Here is a 19,518-nt window from a genome sequence, read left to right on the forward strand (position 1 = left end):
AATCCCTACTCAGCCATGCAAGCTTCTTGGGTGACCTTGGGCCAGTCATACTGTCTCAGCCTAATTCCCTCACAGGGATGTTGTGAAGATAATATAAAGGAAGAGAACAATATTGAAAGCTGTTTTGGGTCCCCAGTGGGAAGAAAAGCAGGGAAAAAATGTTTAAATAAATAAACTGAATGTCCAATAAAGCCTCCAAACTTTGGAGAGCCCTATTTGGCATGCATGACCCTGGCTTCAGCAGCTGGTGGTGTACATAGCTCTTAAGTTGGGAGAGTGGGGAGAAATGGAGCTGCAGTGCTCAGAGATTCCAACTTCTGAGGCAGCTCTCAGGATATTTTAAACGCTCTGTTCTGCTTAATACAGGTCACTATGGAGTAAAGAGGGATTTTCAAAGTGTATTTTTGTAGAGCCTCTATTGTGGTCGTATTCTTTGTTATGTGATTTATTCTGTAACAGTGCAGAAGATCTGATGTTTGAGGGCCTACAGTGCAGAAGATCTGATGTTTGAGTTTTATCTCAGTTTAAGGGGCTACCTAGAGGAATGCAGGTGTTATAACTCCACATTAATTCATACCTTTGTGTGCATTTACACACACACACACACACACACACACACACACTTTTACTGTTTATACGATTTGTAATTGCCTCTCATGTTGTCCTTTGATGTGAGTCCCTAGGAGTATCCTGCAGAGTTCCTAAGAGTACCCTGCAAAGGCCACACCTACTAGTGGAGGATAAGCGTGGCTTGCTAGGTTTAAAAGTGCCTGAGAGAAGGAGGATTATCTGCTCAAGTTCCAGTCCGGTGTGGCTTGGTGGAAAGCAGCAAGGGACAGCAGCTGAGAGTGGCAAGCTCAGGCAGCATCCCTTCCTGAGCCACCGCTGCCCCCTCACTCAGTGTTTCCTCAGAAGTGGACAAGGAGGCAAACAATATGAGGAAACCTTGCTTTTCAGTCTTTTCTTCTTGCTCCTTTTCTTTCTTTTAGTGCTCTGTGATGCCACAGTGGTGAGCACTAGATAGCGGGGCATCACTATTACATCATTGTAATGGATATCATGTGATTGAAGTAGTGTTGCCAACCTCCAGGTACTAGTCAAAGAACACAGTTGTAGGCCAATATTAACACAGTCAATCTCTGTATTATAACAACATACTATATACAGTAACCCAATTATTATACACTGTTATGTTACACTATTTATATCATAATGCAGCAGGGCACAAGTGTATTATAGGTCAGTGAGTATGTCCAAATAAAGTCCATGAAAATAAAGTCAACAGAAAATTCTTTGTTTCCTTGTTTCTTGTTTACAAGATTTCCTTTTTTCTTCATAAAATGATTGGTTATGTTCTTATAATTTGTAGGGTAGAACAGGATGCCAGTAACTAGCCTGTTTCAAGGTTTTTTTCTTCAGCCACCCCAAAGGGACATAGAGCCTGATTCAGCGTCTGGATATTATTATATATTCTCAGAACACTCAACTGTTGACATAAAATTGCAATTAGTAGCTATCAATAATTCCAAAATATACAATTCAATTACAGAAATTAATCATCATACTTACATAGTTGTATGTATATTCAAGCACAGTAATATGTGAGGTATGGACCTGACAAGGTTTCTTTCTTGTTCTCAGTCAAATAATACACCTTACTTAAATGCATAAGAGAAACAATCCCAGGTGTAATGAGCAAGTTACAGAAAGGAGAACTGATCCTAGGTGTAGTGAGAGTTACAGAAAGGAGGTGAGGTCGTTTGACATATTTAACTCATTGGGTGTAACACAATCAAAGAGTTGCACAAAACGTGCTTCCTGCTGACATAGCACCCTATCAGTATTCATTCTTTGATATTTTTTAGGTGTCATTTGCCAGACTGCAAAGAACTTTAAGTCATTTTCATGTGATTGAAGTAGGGTTGCCAACCTCCAGGTACTAGCTGGGGATCTCCTGCTATTACAGTTGATCTCCAGCTGATAGAGATCAGTTCACCTGGAGAAAATGGCCGCTTTGGCAATTGGACTCGATGGCACTGAAGTCCTTCCCCTCCCCAAACCCCGCCCTTTTCAGGCTCCACTCCAAAAATCTCCTGCCAGTGGCAAAAGGGGACCTGGCAACCCTAGATTTAAATGACTCCTGTATCCCCCTCTGGTGTTTTAGTGAAAACTTCATCTTGGTCCTCAAGGAGTTACAACTTGTGATGCAAGTCGTGGTAGAAGTGTAAGGGTCCAGGAATCCTTCTGTTTGGTTTGGACTGATAATTGTGGGTTTTGTGTGTGTGATTTTAAATATATATATATAAAACCACACACACAAAGCCCACTATTATCAGTCCAAACCAAATATATTTATATTTTATATATATATGATATCTTTCAACAGACACTCCTACCAATGAGCACTGTAGAAAAACTGCATGTGTGGAAATTGTCCCGACAGATTTCAGTAATCCTTTCTCTTCTTTCTTCCAGGCACAAAGATTTCTCAGACCCCAAAAGAACAAGGTTGAACCTAACCCCCAGGTGATAACATGCTTGTTTTGCTGCTCCCGCTGAGACACAAATAGCCTGCTGATGACATGGAGACTGCAGGAATGATTAAGAACATTCAGATGCAGAAATGCAATGGCACAACGGAAGCTCAGGGGCAGCGGGCGATGAAATGCTGTAGTGTGCTCTCCTATTAGAAGGAATATGGTAGTGATGTATAAGGTATGAACGATGTGGCCTGCAGAGTACCAGAAAGCACTGCCTTAGCGGCTGCTGCTGTTGCTTCTACTGCTGGGAAGGAGATGCTCTCACTGAACTGAAACTGCTGAGGATTTTCTCACTAGGATACCCATTTGCAAGTGCTTCTGCCTGAGAATCTACTGATTCTGCTGCTCATAGACTGACTGAGGGGTTCACCCCCGAAGAAGAATATTAAAAGAACTGTCCATATTGTTTTAGAAACAAAGCATTTTCTCCCCCTGCAACAAGAGGATGAGTGGGGGGCTGACGAGGAAGCAACCCACTCTGAAGGTAGGAGAAGATATGTCTTATTGCATTGAATGTGAAATAAATAAAGGCAAGGGGGAAAGGTAATTTACTGTGGTTGTTTAATAACATTTCATATTAATACTCGAGGTCATCCTCTTCGGGTTATTGATGCTTGTACCCTCTTTTTAAATTAGACTTGTTCTTGGCTAAAACCTTTGAAGGTGGTTCTGTTCAGAATTTTGGAAAAGACTGGGGTTTGACCATTGCTAGCCATGGGCTGAAAAAAAAACTCACAAATGCCTTGAACAGTAAAGCATGCAGACAGCATCTCATGGTTTCGTGGTGCCGTTTACAGCAGCATGAGGAATTCCTATTAACTTTTCATTTTTTACCAAGGTGGGGATAGAAAGATGCAGTGGAAATAACAAGGCACTCTTCAATTTCAATAGAAGTTTTGCCTTTTCACTCCCAGTTCTATCAAAACTGGCTGCTGTCAGCCTAGCTGTATGTGACTGGCGTAAGTTCTATGCAAAGGCAGAGATTCCAGGGAATGAGCTGGAGTCTGACGGCATGGCATTTATCCTCTGCCTTAGCCACAAGGGCTGAAATGCAAGGAGAGGTACATTTTATTATGCAAATGTAGTAATGTGAATTCTGTGTGTATCCGATAGGATCCTTTCTCAATTGTTTAACTCCTGCAAATCTGGTCCGAAGCAACTTACTTAAAATTCTGGTCACTCTTCTGAGTATGATACAGATAAATGCATGGGGTTATTGACTTCCTGGTTGTACAAGGTTCCCCCCACCCCCATATCATGCCTACCTATATATGCATATCCCAACAGGCATCTCTGTTTGGTTTTATCATTTATACCTGTGTAAACATTTTGCTGTCCTTCACACTGCTTCTCAGTGTCTCTCCAAAATGCAGATGGTTAATCAATTAGGCTAGTGGCCAATTAGGCATAACCTTGTAGGAAAATAATTAGGCATGGGTACATGGGGATTAGACTGGTAATGTGGTATGGTATACACCCAGATATTAAAGCTTTTCCTTGATACATGCGTTGTGCTCAGTGGCTTTTCTGAGGACACATCAAAGTGCAGCAACTGTATGTATACTTAAAAGGGTGCTGATCTTTACTGGCAATGAAACATATTCTTCCAGTAATTTTAAAGCAGCAGAAAGGAAAGATAGAATTCTCTTTTTCAGACTATCACTACATATTTTGCTGCTCTAAAAGAATGTGTATTTTTTTTTAAAAAAAAATGCTTGCTTTGCTCACCTGATTTGTAGGAATGTTTAGAAATATTGCAGCACTTTAGGAAAGGAGGTTACAGCATTGCATCTGCTGAGGGCAATCATTTTTACTGATCTTGTTAAATAAAGGCATTATTAAATGAGGACACAGAATGGTGGCACCTAAGTTGTGGTTCAGAGCAAAATTTCTCTTTATTACTACAGAGGTTCTGGCACTGCAGTATTACAATACAGCCATATTAAAAAGGTCCTTGGAGCAAACGACCCTCTGGCACTTCATCTCCAATACGATTTAACTCATTCTCTAGGAAATAATAACACTGGATTTAAATAATCTAAGCTAAATTATTCTTTTTAAATGTTTATTTTAAGCTTTTTCAGATCGTTAGTCCTGGGGTTATTGCACAGTCCAAACAGTACAACAATATTTTAATTCATATTCAAATATATATATTGTATATCTATTTCAATATATATTCAAATATATATATTGTCAACAGGTTGTTCAGTTTTTAAAAATGATACATTGGCCATAAAGTCCTTGATTAGATGTCTTTATCTGAATGAACATCTAGTTTCTCTTGTGGGAATAGTGGATTCATGCTTGTGCACATTACTCTTAGCTGAACTGTTTATTATATCATCTTTTTCAATGCTATAAAAAGGTTTAAATAACAATAGAGGCAAATGGGAAATGATGCAAGGAAGGAGATATCCCTGAGGGATTACTGTGTTGACAAATTCTCAGATATTAAGCCTTGTTCTGAAATATCCTCTTATTTTTAAATTGTACATGATTGTATTGAGACATCAAATTCAATTCAACTTGTGAGGAGGCAGGCAATATAGATGACAGTTGTCTGACACCAAATCCACATTTCATTCTTGAGAGGCAAAGGAACAGATTCAAAATGCACTCACATCTCAACCTCTTAACCCCTTGATGGTTTGAAGCTTAAGACTAGTTTTTCACCTTTAAAACTTTAACCATGTGTACTAGGATGTTCCCATTGGTAGGCACCCTGGAAGAAGTGGATCTTTGCAGTTTTGATCTCTAATTTTTGGTGTATGAGGAAATGTTGTTCCAGTATATTTCAAAGCCATTCTTTTAAGACAAATGAATAACTTGGCTTCAATGAAGTTTTGAGGTTATACAGATTTGGGGCAACATCCATCTTGCAATGACCAAAAACAGAGACCTCGTGTCAGATATCAACTGCAGTTTCGGTGTGCAATCAGTCATATTGATAACAAATACTGGTCTGCGTTAACCAACTGGATCTGCTTTCTGCTGTGGATTGAACAGTAGCATTCATTAGGTTGCTGTGATATGTGGCAACTAGTATGAAGTAGATGTGTAAGTGCTGTCAAGTCACAGCTGACTTATGGCAACCCTGTAGGGTTTTCAAGGTGGTCAGAGGTGGTTTGCCATTGCCTGCCTCTACATGGACTGAGAGAACTATGACTGGCCCAAGATCACCCAGCAGGCTTCATGTGGAGGAGTGGGGGACCAAACTCAGTTCCCCAGATTAGAGTCCGCCACTCTTAACCACTACACCATGCTGGCTCTCTATGAAGTGGGTAGATTCCTTTTTATCAGATTGGACTATGACAACTAAACAGATAACGCTTTTAGGGAAAAAAAAGTATGTTCATGTTTATGGCTGCTTTATGTTCAGCATGAGCAGTAGATAGGAATTCCTGAGGCAAACCCAAGGTTCACAATAGACATTTCACCTTTGGAACTATAGCTGTGTCAAAAGGAAACAAAGAAAAATGAAGGATTCACTGGGTAGCTAAAGATAGCAAACTATATGTGTAATGGTGTCAACATATGTCCCTTGCCATTGTCAGCCATGTCACATAAATTTAAGTTAGACTCCAAGCTAGAAGAAGAAAGCCCATAGATATCATAGGTTGAGCTATGAAACAGTCTAGGAAAGCAGTGTGGTGTAGTGGTTAGAGTGTTGCGCTAAGACTGAGGAAACCTAGATCTAAATGCCCAGCCAGCCATTAAGTTTGCTGAGTGACCTTGGGCTAGTTATTCTCTCTTAGCCTGACTTACCTCACAAGCTGATGATAAAATAGAAATAGGAGAACTATGCATGTTACCCTGTGTTCCTTGGAGGAAGTGTGGGATTTAAAAAATGTAATATTCTGTCTCATCAAAAACAATGAAGAGGCTTATGGCTCCTTTTCATGGCATACATTTTCATGGGGCGACACTGTTTCATTAGATTATGTAGCGGTCAAGTAAATGCATAGGTATATAATTTAAGTAGAGAGAGGAAAGAGAAATATACTTTTTAACTAGCAAGAGAACAGGAGCTGTCTTAGGTCATTTATTTATGGGAGTTTTACCTGAGGTTTGCTGCTGGCTGGACCCACACTTTCCTGTTGGGAATCTATGTACCAACAGTCTCCAAGCTTAAATCAAGTCCTGCCCCTTTAAATGCTGCTTTGTAATGGGCTTACTTGTAGTACTTGCTGTGAGAGAAAATCCCCCCCCCCCAAACCCAACTGGTGCATAAAAAAGCATTTTAAGAACAAAAAACAAAAAATGGAGCAATCTGAAAGAAAGTGGTGGTGGGGAGGGGGAAAGAAATCCAAGCCTCGTTTTTAAAAAGCCTTTCTTTTGCTCAGAAAGAGCTCCCAGGAAGCAGAAAGCATTTGAATCCCCACCTCTTTACATGCTGCTTTGTGATTGGCTGTGAGAGAAAGCAAGCTTATGTGTGCGGTGCTTTGCCTTCTGCATGAGGATTTCAGCTGGGCTGAGCTCAAGGCAGAGGGAAGAGTCAGGTTAACAGAGGAATGGGAAGACCTGGACATTGCAAGGGCTGGCAGCGAGGTCATTTCTAATGGACGGAAAACTCATGCAGAACTCCAAGGAACAACTGAGTCAGACAGGGGTGAACGTGAGTCCAAGTACCCATGCATAAAAGACCTGAGCAAAAATAGGGCCTCAGAATAACTGTCATCCCCCACTGGCCCCCTGCTGTGCCTACAACTTGTCACTAAGGTGCAGAGGAGTGTGTGAGGTGGCTGAGAGCTGCTGCCTGAGCCCTGGAAGAGGTGAGCCTGAGTGATGGCCACTGTCAAGCCAGCTGTCCTAGCTCCAGATGGGGTGGGCAGAAGCAGCCACTGCTTCCGAGGCTGCTGTCCCCTTCACTGGGTGAGTAGGGTTTTGGGTGGTGCCCCCACTCCAGTATGGGGCCTGGGGCAGCTGCCCCTATTGCCCATTGGCTAAGACCACCCCTTCAAGAGAAAGCTGAAAGTGTGTCACAGTACTACATGGCATACAGATGAACATATAATCCAATCAAATTGGGCATGGCCAGAGCTGTTCCTGGTGAGGGGAAAGTAAGGAAGATCTTGCTGTTTTGCTGCCAGCAAGCCAGCAGCAGCTGAGTTCCCTCCTAGCTAAATGTGCCTCCCTCTTCATGCAGGTAATATGATACATGGGCCTGGTCTGAGGTATAAACTGAGAGGCAAAAGCCAAAGGGCTCCTGGCCCTTCTGCTCTCAGTCCCTTTATTCATGGTAAGTACTTGTGGATGAACCAGTAATTGATTCCTGGCCCACTCAGCCATACTTTTGCTTGTGTTGTTCTGTTTTGCTTTAACTCTGTTGTATTTTCTAGTTGTTCATAACTTGCTTTGAGTCACATTGTGGAGTAAAGCAGGATGTAAATACTTTTACAAATTGTGTTTCCTATCAGTAGAGGTGTAACCCACCCACAAGAAGCAGCTGCTGGAGATGAACAGACATATCAAGATCAATAGTAGGTTCCAGTGGGTTTAGGAAACAATTTAATTAAACACAAGGGAGGCCCAAATGCATATCCCATAGGTCTCAAAAGGCGCCCGCAAAACAGACCAGTGAGTGGAGGTTCAACCACAACCTTTCCCACTCCTTAGATTTGCCCACCTCCTGTGGAAAATAAATCTTTCTCCCCTAAAACACTGAATCAGGAGTCTCCCTGTTTCAGAAGCCACCTCCCACCAAGTGACTGAAGAAAGGGCTATCACACACTGCCACAATCTTCCCCTTGTCACTACTCAGGTTTGGTTCTAAACAAGCTAGGTAATATTTGAACAAGTGTTCACAGAGTCTCTCTACACCACCACACAGTTCAGAAGCTCAGAGCTATCTGCTCCCAAAGTGCTAACTGCTCAAGATCCCTTCTCTCCCTCCCCCCAAAAAGCCTGTCAGCTTTCCAGACTCTGCCCACTGCTTGCTGGCATTGACTGACCATTACACAGTTTAAGCCTGTATCCGTTACTGTGGGCTTCTGCGTTTATATGGGTTCTATGTAATAATGCAAAATACCTGCATCCACATTAAAACGGTTAACCTGTAATGGGTGACAGTTATCCATATAACTGATAACAGAAGGGGAAAAATAGTAAACAGGACAATTTGCTGAAATAAGGTAGTCCATTCAAATGTATGGTAGGCGATTAGGAGATAGCATTAATATACACATAGAAAGGGGGCAAAGGTTCAGATTTAGATCATACCAGGATCACCGCTGTGTCCAAGAGGATAGTTTGGGTGTAGAACTGTTTAGATTTTCTTCTGAGGCTTGGAAACAGAGAAGTTCTGCAAATGTTTACACTGGGAAATTCTTAGTCATGTACCTTTTTAGCCGGTAAAAATACTTACCACTCACAGCATTCCCTGTTGGATAGCAGACAGGCCAACACTATGAATGTTTACTCCTAATTTAGTACTGTTGAAGCCTTTTGAATGAAGTGCAGGTTCCAATGAACTTTCATAGTTTGGGGCAGTCTTTGCTTCCACGATTCCATTCCCCTCCTCCTGGTTCATTCTACCCCTTTAGAACTCTGAAAACAAGCTTGTGAGGTTGCAGCAAACTACTTGTTACACTGCTGCTGCACATAGCAAAGCTCAAATGACCCCTTATTGCTTAAAAAACTTCCTGGGAAGAAGTGGTTTGCATCAGATGGAGTAATGGGAGAAAAGGGATTTCTTAGCAATTGGCAGAGTAAGGGTTTTCTCCCTGACACTTTCTCCCTTGGCTCCTTTTTAATCACTAGTAGTGTTCTAAATCCATTGAAAAGGGTCAACAGATGTGTCTAAAGCAGTGGTTCCCAACCTTTTTTTGACCAGGGACCACTAGGACTTTTTTGTTCGGTGCAGGGACCCCAAGGTTCAAAATAAAAATTCCAAAAATTTGAAAATAAACTTTAATCATAACTGTTAGTTAAATATTAAACTTAGAATAATATTTGAATATATTTTTTATAATAGAGAACCTTTAATTGTAAATCAATGTGATTTTTGAGCTTGCATCCTTTTTACAAGCTGGGCAATTCTGGGGCTAATACTGCTGCTCAGAGCTACAAGAATATCATCACTTGCTTCCAATCGATTTCTGGTCTTGTTCTTAATTATAAGCAAAGCAGAAAACCCTTGTTCGCATAAATAAGTTGTGGAGAAGAGCATAAGATATCGCAAGGCGAATCCCCGAACTGTAGGATATGAAATTGCTTTTTTACACCAGAACTCTTCAAGAGAAACTGATTCAAACGCATCCTTACAGTGCCTATCATTTTGGAATTCAATGAGCTCTTCCTGGATTTCTTCTGCAACCTCTTCAACAGCAATACCAAAAGGATTGCGAATCAGCTTTTGGGTATCTTTTGATTCTGTCTGTGTGCTGGCCCACTAGGGCGGGGTGCTCCTGTAGCAGCACGGTGCTCTGAAGAGGCCTGCAGCAGGCGGGGCAACAGGCTGGGGTTTCTGAAGCCGAGGCTTCTACAGCTGGCAGCTGTATTAATTGGGAATGGGAGTAATCACGCAGTCCAGTAACAGTCCAAGGTCAGTCAGGGTGAAAGGCAATCCGTCAGAACGAAAGGCAGAGTCAAGGTCGGGCCGGTCCAAGGTCAGGCAGGGAGTCCAGAAGAATTCAGGGTCAAGAAAGCAGTCCGAGTCGATACAGCGTCAGCCAGAGTGGATTGCCGCAGGTTCGCCATGCGTTGCTTCCACAGATTCTGCTGGCTCAGCCTTCCTAAATACTTGCAGCTGTCTGGGGGAGGCAGCTTCTGTAAAGACTCACTCACTATCTTCATGGCTGTCTCGGTTCCTTCTTTGTTGTTCCAACCTGGCTGAACGCCGGCGTTGTTCTGCCAGGACCCGGCCCATTTTCCGTCGACGAGTCCCAGGTTATATTCCGGGAAGTAACGGTGGAATTCATCGACCAGCATTTGCAGATGACTTCTGATGTTGTCTTGTATATTTGCAGTGATCATGTCATCTTTACTATCATCGACCAGTGCTTTTAATGTCACAAACGCAGAATAATTGTTTTCGCCTACCCATAATTGAAGTTTGCAAATAAAGGCACGCAGTTTATCTTCAAACATAAAAATGTTTCCCACACCTGCTAAATTTATGTTTCCAGAACCTTGCAACTGTAAGTTTAGTTTATTCAAATGTGAGAAAATATCCACAAGATAAGCCAAATGCATCTGACTTTTCGAATCAGAAAACAGCTCTAGTAAATCTTTAATTTTCTTCTCGGCTAGAAAGAGCTCAACCTCTTTTCTTAGTTCAAATAACCTTCCCAGCATATTGCCTTTTGATAGCCAACAAACTTCGGTGTGGAAAAGAAGAGTCTCATGATCGGAGTCCATTTCAGGGCACAGTTTTTTAAAAAGGCGTGTATTTAAGGCACTGCTTTTAATAACATTGACCACTTTTATGGCCATTTCCATGGTATTAACAAGGCTTTTAGGAAGAGTCTTGGAAGCTAACACCTGATGATGTATGATACAATGAGTTGTTATTGCTGAAGGATTCTTCTGTTTTATTAATGTTGCTAGACCGGAGCGTGATCCTAACGTGGCTGGAGTGCCATCCGTACAGAAGCCGGCGAGCTTTTCCCACATAATGCTATGTTTCTCAAAATACTCCGCTATTATATTCATGACGTCGATACCTTTTGACGTCGTTTCCAGTTTCCGCGAAATCAATTTCCTCTTTAATAGTGTTGAAGTTGTCTAAAAAGCGGACAAATACGAGCAACTGACTGCAATTAGAAACGCCTGTCGATTCATCACACTGCAAAGCGAAACATGGCGAATTTTTTATTTTCGAAACAAGCTGCTCCTCGATGTCACTTGACATAATTTCAATTCGAGCTTTTACCGTGTTGTTCGATAGAGGTATTTCTTGTATTTTCTTTTTGGCTTCCATCCCTAAAACCTCTTCGACAGCTATCATCAAACAAGGTTTGACGAGTGTTTCTCCTATTGTGTGTGGTTGTGTGAGGCTCGCTTGCACCCTCCGCCGGCCTCCCCGCCCCCGCATGTTCCTTACTTGTTGTGCACCACTCTTGCGAGTCACCACCGCACTCCGCCGCGCTCTGCGCCCGCGAGCTGCCGCCATGCCGCCCACGTAAATATTAGTTTATTATGGGTTTATAACTTTGTTTCGCGGACCCCTGGTTTAGTTCTCGTGGACTCCTGGTTGGGAACCAGGGGTCTAAAGGAACTCCCAATAGAACCTTATCTTTGTTACCAGAATGTTGTGTTCTAGTGCATCAAGGAACAGAGCTAGGTAAACAGAAGGTGACATAAATGATCATGTGATTTCGTTTTCTTACCTCTCTCCGGATTCATTGAAGTCACTCTACTTTGAAAAGATTCAGATTCTATTCCTAGTCTAGTTGGCCCATAAGGTGATGTGTAAAGCAGTCCAGTCTACTATTGTGTTATGCTTTGGATTAGACAGGTTTTGCTTCTTTTCTTGATGTCTCCGAAATCCCCTTTTGTAGCAATGTAATCCTAGGCAGAGTTACTCCAGTCAGAAACCCATTGAAATCCATGGGTTTATACTGGAGTAACTCTTCAAAGGATGACATCATGGGTTGCCTTTAGGGATTCAATATATATTTTCGTCTTGCTATAAGACAAAAGGCTGTAGAAATTCTGAGGTAAGAACCACTTATCATTAATGTGTTTACCTGTATGGTTGAACAAGGGTAGCAAGCATCTTTTTCTTTATGGAAGAAAATGAAATGAAATTAATTTGATTAATGTCCAAGAGAATTGTGGGAAATATAATATAGTTATCATTTTTTTTTTATTAGCTGGGGTGGATATTGGTGAATAGTTTTAGTTTACATGATTATTTTTCAGACCTGAATAAAGTTCTCAGAAGAGTCATATGGAGAACTCATATCATACCATCTAGCATTTTATCCATGAAACCGAGTTAAGGTTTGAATGAGTGCTTTGCTTCCCTTCAGAACAGATTGCTTTTAAGTTAGGGTTGCCAGCTCCAGGTTGGGAAATACCTGGAGATTTTGGGGGTGGAGCCTAAGGAGGGCAGGGTTTGGGTAAGGGAGGGACTTCAATGTAGTATCATGCCATAGAGTCCACCTTCCAAAGCAGTCGTTTTATCCAGTTGAACTGATCTCTGTTGCCTGCAGATGAGTTGTAATAGCGGGAGATCTTCACCCACCACCTGGAAGTTGGCAATCCTATTTTAAGTGTTTGTGGGTCATTTATGTATTTATGGTGTGCATCATTTCATGGTCAGGGCTTTTCAGATTCTACCTTACTGGCCTAAAAGAATATTCAACCAATTACCCTGCTTTACAGATTTTACTTTTTGTTTTTCTGAACGGCTACATAGAAGACACATTTGAGATACTATTTTAGTTTTTACAGTGGCAAACCACAAGCCTATCTTCCACAGCATTGGGGAACCAGCACGAGCAATACTTTTTGCATGGTTACCACATGCTGAACATGTCCTATGCACCGGCCCTAAATTTGGATTATTTGGACTGCAGTATTGAACAATTGGCAAGACTTTCAGGTTTTGTTCTACAACATTGACACACAAGTACTAGATGAATAATGAAATATAAGATGGCTCAGAATGGATTCTAGACCAGATTTTTTAAAATGTGAATGATCTCTGTACATGTGTGGGTATCTGATTTCACGTGTATGATAGCCATAGGTAGATTTATGTCACCATAGGTAAACGTATGATATTTGGACTGTTTGTATATTTGACCATTTGACCTATCACATTTATTAAACGTAGAAATATCTTGATAGGAAAGGGTTGTTTGAAATAGGGAGGAGAAGCTGTTAACGACTGAGAGGTGATCCATGCATCATTTTACATGACACAAATTCTTCCTCTGCTGCTTGATTGACGAATGTTATGTTTCTCTTGTTGCCATGCGAAAGCTCTTAGAAAACAGTTGTGTTTACTTTGTGCTATTTGTTGATCTATATCTGATCTTCTATCCTCATTTAGACAGTTGCAGAATGGCACAGCAGAATTTATGGGCTGCTTACAAACAGTCAGCACAATTAAGGAAAAGGTTCGTTGCAAGTCCGTTAAAGACAAACTTGCCACAAAACTGCTGATGATCTCGAAGTTATAGAATGGAGAAGATGATATCAATATGATTAACACTCTAATCCTAAACCCGGTTACTTGGAAATAAATTCTATTGATTTCAGTAGAACCAAGTTTGCTTACGTAATAGGATTGCTCTCTAAGAGAAAAATCATCATTGTATTTATTCAGTTATTTTGGGAAGGGGCATTTAAGAATATCTGTTACTATCGGTAGTAGTGATGGTGACTTTCAGTATTACGCTGGTGCATAGTTCACCTTGTGACATAAACCTTTGAGCATGAAACATACAGTAGGAGCATTCCGCTGGGGAGTGCTCTGGCAAAAGCCTGATTGCAATTAATGATGGCATTAAATCTTGGGGGTAAGGGAGGGGAGAAGCTTTTAAAAGAAAAGTTTAAAAACTCCCTTTTTAATTGGGCCCAGAACCCTCTGAAGATAGGGCCCAAGTTGAAAGTCTCTCAGTTGTGCACTGCAAGCCCTCCGTGCTACACTGCCTTTTCTAGACTGACCTTAGTGGGGGGGGGGAGTGATACGAAAGCAGCATAAGGTTCAAGGTTAAGTCACACACACTGCCCCAGCCTTGCCTTTTAGTTAGGGTTGCCAACCTCCAGGTGGTGGCTGGAGATCTCCTGCTGTTACAATTGATCTCCAGCTGATAGAGTTCAGTTCCCCTGGAGAAAATGGCCACTTTAGCAATTGGACTCTATGGCATTGAAGTCCTTCCCCTCCCCAAACCCCCCTCCTCAGGATCTGCCCCAAAAACCTCCCGCTGGTGGCGAAGAGGGACCTGGCAACCCTACCTTCAGTGTCCATTTGGTATCAGGAAGCATGGGGAATGTTCCCAGTGTCAGTGAATGTTTCTGTACATTTTCGTAATAACATCGACACCTTAATCCTGGTTCACGTACTGATGTAAACCCTTCTCACTGTTGACTCTTGCTAGGCAGAGTTTGACAGTGGAGGCACTGGGGAGGGTTGTCTGTATGTATTGGGGCTAACAAGGGGGAAGGAAATGAGTCTAATTAAAACCAGGTCCAAATTTATTTGTGAGTCTCATTCCGCATTTAGTCAATGGAGCTCTCCTATGATTAACTGCAGTGAATGAGAGTTTGCTCGGCAATGCTTGTGCGGCATTGTGTATTGCAGTGGGCATTGTGTATTGTGCGGCATTGTGTATTGCAGTGGGGCTCACACAGGAGAACAGTTGGGTGGATTGTGCCCCATGTCTAAACGTTGATGTAAGTTATCCAGTTTTGTAGCTTGCATTCTAAATATGGGTTTGTTACAGGACACAGTCCTTGGTGACATCTCCAGTGTATTTTCTCTACGGCAACTGATCTCTGTCATCTGGAGAGCAGTTGTAATTCTGGGTGACCTCCAGCTTCCACCTGGAGGTCGGCAGCCCTAGTTCCCCTGAAGGAAATGGATACTTTGGAGGGTGGAGTCTAAGGTATTATACCTCTCTGCGGTCGCTCCCATCCACAAACCCCATCCTCTCCAGGCTCCACCCCTCAAATTTCCAGGTATTTCCTAAACTGGAGTTGACAACCCTGTCTCCTTCCCACCCAACAGCCAACCTATCTTTATCTAGAGCAGGGGTCGGCAAACTCATTAGTCAAAAGAGCCAAATATCAACAGTACAACGATTGAGATTTCTTTTGAGAGCCAAATTTCTTAAACTTAAACTATATAGGTAGGTACACTGTTTATTAACTTAATAAACTTTAATTAAAGTTTTAAGTCTTAATTAAACTATAGGTACACTGAATAAAACTTGATATCATACTTAATAGTGATCTTATTTATTGATAAAAATTAAATTGTAAGTCCCTGCCATTTCCCCCTCCCCATCCGGAGTCCTTGTTTGGAGGCCTGGTGTACCGCCATAAAAGCCTATTGGTAGACGTGGCCTCCAGACGAGTCCCATTGGGAGGCCAGGTCTACCCTTTGGCTTTCTTAGCAGTAGACCTGGCCTCCAGAGGCCCATAGAAGCCAATTGGTAGACCTGTCCTCTGAAGGGGGACTTTTTCCCCTCCTCGGAGTCCAGGTCTACCGCCAAGAAAGCCAGTGGGTAGACATGGCCTCTGAGGAGGGAAAAAAGTAAGTAAGGTATCCATAAAATTAAATCATGACAATGACTGACAAACCCTGTACATTTTCCCCATCTGCATTCTCAAAACTCTGCAGGGGGGCTTATTGTTGAGTTGTGCATTTGAGTGGCAAATCCAAGGCAAAACCTCCCATTCATAAATGGCCAATAACCCCCCATGCAAAGTTTTGAGAATCTGGATGGGGAAATTGTGCATGAATCAAACATGGCCAGTTCTGCTGGGGGTCCCCACTGGGGAGAAAGGGGGGTATGAATGAAGTGGATTAATGCAAGAGTATCATTGTCTACTACACTCTTCTTCCTTCATTCTGTTCTCCTCCTTCTGTGAGATGCCTTCATTTCTCTCTCCCTGCTTCTAACCCCCCACTTATTTGTCAGTCTTGGCCACGGCTGCTTCTCATCCCTGGTTAGCAACTTAGATCGCAACCTCAGGGTGGGGGGGGGAGGCGGCGTCTTTGCCTTTTGGGGGGGAGTGGCGGCAGCGGCGGCCCGGTGCCCACCTGAGAAGCTCCCGTTGATGGTGAAGCCAAAGGTGGGCTGCTGGTGGGCGCAGTCCAGGTGATGGGTGCCGTAGAGGGGCGACTAGGGGATGGGCACCTGAGAGGTGGCTACGGTGGTGTAGGTGCCGCAGAAGGCGCCGGCAGCGTCGGGTGGCTGGATGACCATCTGGGAGCCCAGGTTGTTCTGCCACGTGCCTGACAGGTCGGCCTGCTGGGGCGAGTAAGGGCGCGCTCAGCCCGGGCAGGAGGGCTGCAGGTCGTCCCGGGATGGAGGCCACGGGAGACGCTCACCGCCACCGCTTGGAAAGGGCACTCGACGGGGCCGGGGGGGGGCTGGAATGCCCCTGGCTGGGGTCCCCGCCCCAGGGGAGCCCTTCGAGGCTGCCAGCCGGGGAGAAGCATCCGTAAGCCCTGTCCAGTCCCGCCCCGCAGTGGCTGGCTGGCGGGCTGCTGTGGCGGCTGCCCCTCTAACCCCCCCAAGCCCCCAGCCAGGGAAACCAGGCCCGTGCCGAAGAAGTGGCAACCAGGGCGGCGCAGGCCCCAGCCGCCGCCGTGACGGCGTGAGCGGAAGACATCCGCCCTGCCCAACAGCTGACGGGCGGGCCTGGGGCTGGAATTACAGCGCTGCATGCACGCCGCCACGGGGCGAGGAGGAGACGGAGGCTTCCACCTCCCAGCGATTTGAGGAATTTCCGGGAGGGAGGTTGAGGGCGGGGGTGGGGGAGGGACCTCTTGGGCTGAGAGGATAAGAGGCCAGGGAGAAAAACCGCCACAGCCTCCCCCATCCGAGGTGGAGGGGCGGGGAAGAGCTCAGCCGACGGACGGGGGGACAGGGGGACTTACGGGGAGACGGGGAGCCGCACTCAATGGGCCAAAGAGCCGCATGCAGCTCGGGAGCTGCAGTTTGCAAACCCCTGATCTAGAGCATCTGTGAAGGGATCCCAGCTATGCATTTAATATTTGATCAGAGACCCCTGCTCATGGGTAATGGCTGAGGGTAGCAATTATTATTGCTTTGTGGGGTTTTGCAGTTTAGCCAGAAACCCGCAGCAGACACCAGGTTAGCCAAAATAAAAAAGAACCTATCCTGCCCTAGGCTTCCAAAGGAGATATTTACTGATCTATGCAGACCGTTAATATGAACTGGAAGATATGTAGCAAAACAAAAAAGAATATCCTTCTTTTTTTGCCTTGAATCTCTGATATCTCAGTTAGCTCCGGGGGTATATATGATTTTTTCTGTATATTCAGGTAGTTAATCTCCTTGCTCGATTAGTCCAACAGCACCAGTCAACTTTCCCAAGGGTTAGCTCTTTTGTAGTACTCTAGCATCAAAAGGCAGACATTTACTCCCCCACACACACATATTTGTAGACACCTCTGATGAACTCCCTTCTTTATAAATGCTGGCTGAGTTGTGGCTGATTCTCTCCTATTTCTTCCCTTTTTGTTTTTCCCTTCCTTTTGTGATTCCCTTTTCTGCTGTCCTCTTTGTCTCCATCTTTCTGATGTAGGTTATCAGCCACCATTGTCAATTTAAGGTTTACTAATATTTTTCCCAAGTATGAAATTGAGGAGTTAGGTGTCATCTGTAGTACCATGTATTAGTACAGTTTTATGATTACAACAATGTTTTTAAATTTTGTATTGATATAGATTAAATTTTGAATTGATATATATTATGATATTAGCCACTTTGAGTCTGGCTTGCCAGGGAAGGGAGGGATATAAATTAAATAAATAAGTAAATATGAGCTGGATAGGAATAACCCAATAGTTTTAACCTTAAAAAAACCCCTCATATTTGCAGAGCCTCTGACAATCCCCTCCCCGCTGTCTAGAAAGAAGGTGATTCTCTTCTTTTATGCTGATTGTTGCCAAGGACAGGCCTCTTGTGGTCATTGACAAATGGAAAGAGTCCTTGAGGAGTAATTGACTAGCTCTTCACCAAAATCCTGCAATTGCGCTGTTTCCCCTTCAGACTCCAGAAACTGCTTGTGTGGGTAGAGTCCTGCCCCATAAATACTTTTTTCCCCCCAGGTTTAAAACAAAGCAGTTTTTTATGTGTGGAAGAATGGGCTGTTAATGGTCTATGCACAAATAGTTGATGACAACATGTGAAAACAGAGAAAAACCACACCAGTCTGAAACATGGGAATTCCTTCGTATGGAAGCAGCCCAGGAAGTTATTCTGAGTATTACATGGCATTCACTCCAATTATTAAGCAATGGCCATGTCCAGTAAACCCCCCAAAACAGTTTGTAGGAACATGTGTGTATAATTTACTGCAAGTGATATGCTTTTTTAGAATAACACACATATAAGCTATTCAAAATCCAAATTTACTGCCTCAGTGAAAGTGTTTGCAAGATGCCAGGGAAGTCAGCAGAAAACCGAGCACAGGTTTTGTTAGGAATAAATCTTTTAAAGTGTGGGTTTTTTTGGCAAACTATCTAAGCAGAATTTGTTTGCAGAATGCTGAATAAGGAGTAGAAAGTGGTACAGACTTGCATCCAGGAAGAAGAAAAAAAATACTTTGCTCACTTGAGAAATATGACCCTTTTGCTTAATTTGTCCCAAACTTCTATTCTCCTAAACAAGCATAACAGAACTATTGTGGGGATATCTGTAACTTTATTTTTTGCCTTGTATCTAGATCCACCCCGTTTTACACTATGAGTTATGCATCTTACTACAGAAAAGCTTTTGGGGCCAGGAGATAAATAGAGAAGCTCCTACAAGATGTTTCATGGTAATCTTAAATGCTTTTTGATGTTTTCACCTGGTATGGCTTCAATGATCCTGAAAAGTGATGATCGTTTACATCTGGTGGTTTCATTGTGCTTATAGGAGAACTGGCTTGCAATGCTTATTGTACGATTAAACATATGAGTTGTCCTGCAAGCACATTTGATATGGCATGTTTGGGTACATAGTATAAGCAACTTCAACCTGGTATTTCCACTGGAACTGAGCTAGATGTTCTGCAGTGAATATTTTCACCCCAAGAGTGAAGTAAAAACAGTCACAAAAGATCCACCCCTATCTAAAAGTACCCAATTCACTTTGGATTATTAGTGCTGGCAACACTGTACTGTCAGGATCACAGTACAGGCTGATTCCAACAGGTGTCATCCACTGATCTGATCTGTGGTGGATGACTTTCAGTTTTTCAAAAGACACGAAGTCTCTATCACTAATTTGAATTAAGAATTGAATTAAAGTTCTCTTAATTTTTTTTTAAAAATGTAAAA

At 43.0% G+C, this 19,518-nt stretch overlaps 1 protein-coding gene across 5 annotated transcripts in view; it reads left to right on the top strand.

The window, feature by feature from the left end:
• The first annotated feature begins 2,757 nt into the window (after positions 1–2,757).
• Positions 2,758–19,518, top strand: part of DAB1 (DAB adaptor protein 1) — a 761,363-nt gene continuing 744,602 nt past the window's right edge. For all 5 annotated transcript variants that reach the window (XM_056844015.1, XM_056844020.1, XM_056844017.1 and 2 more), the window contains exon 1: positions 2,758–3,024. The gene's annotated coding sequence lies outside the window, so the exon portion shown is untranslated. The remainder of the gene's footprint in view (positions 3,025–19,518) is intronic.

The sequence above is a fragment of the Euleptes europaea genome, chromosome 2 (assembly GCF_029931775.1).
Source record: "Euleptes europaea isolate rEulEur1 chromosome 2, rEulEur1.hap1, whole genome shotgun sequence".
NCBI lineage: Eukaryota > Metazoa > Chordata > Lepidosauria > Squamata > Sphaerodactylidae > Euleptes > Euleptes europaea.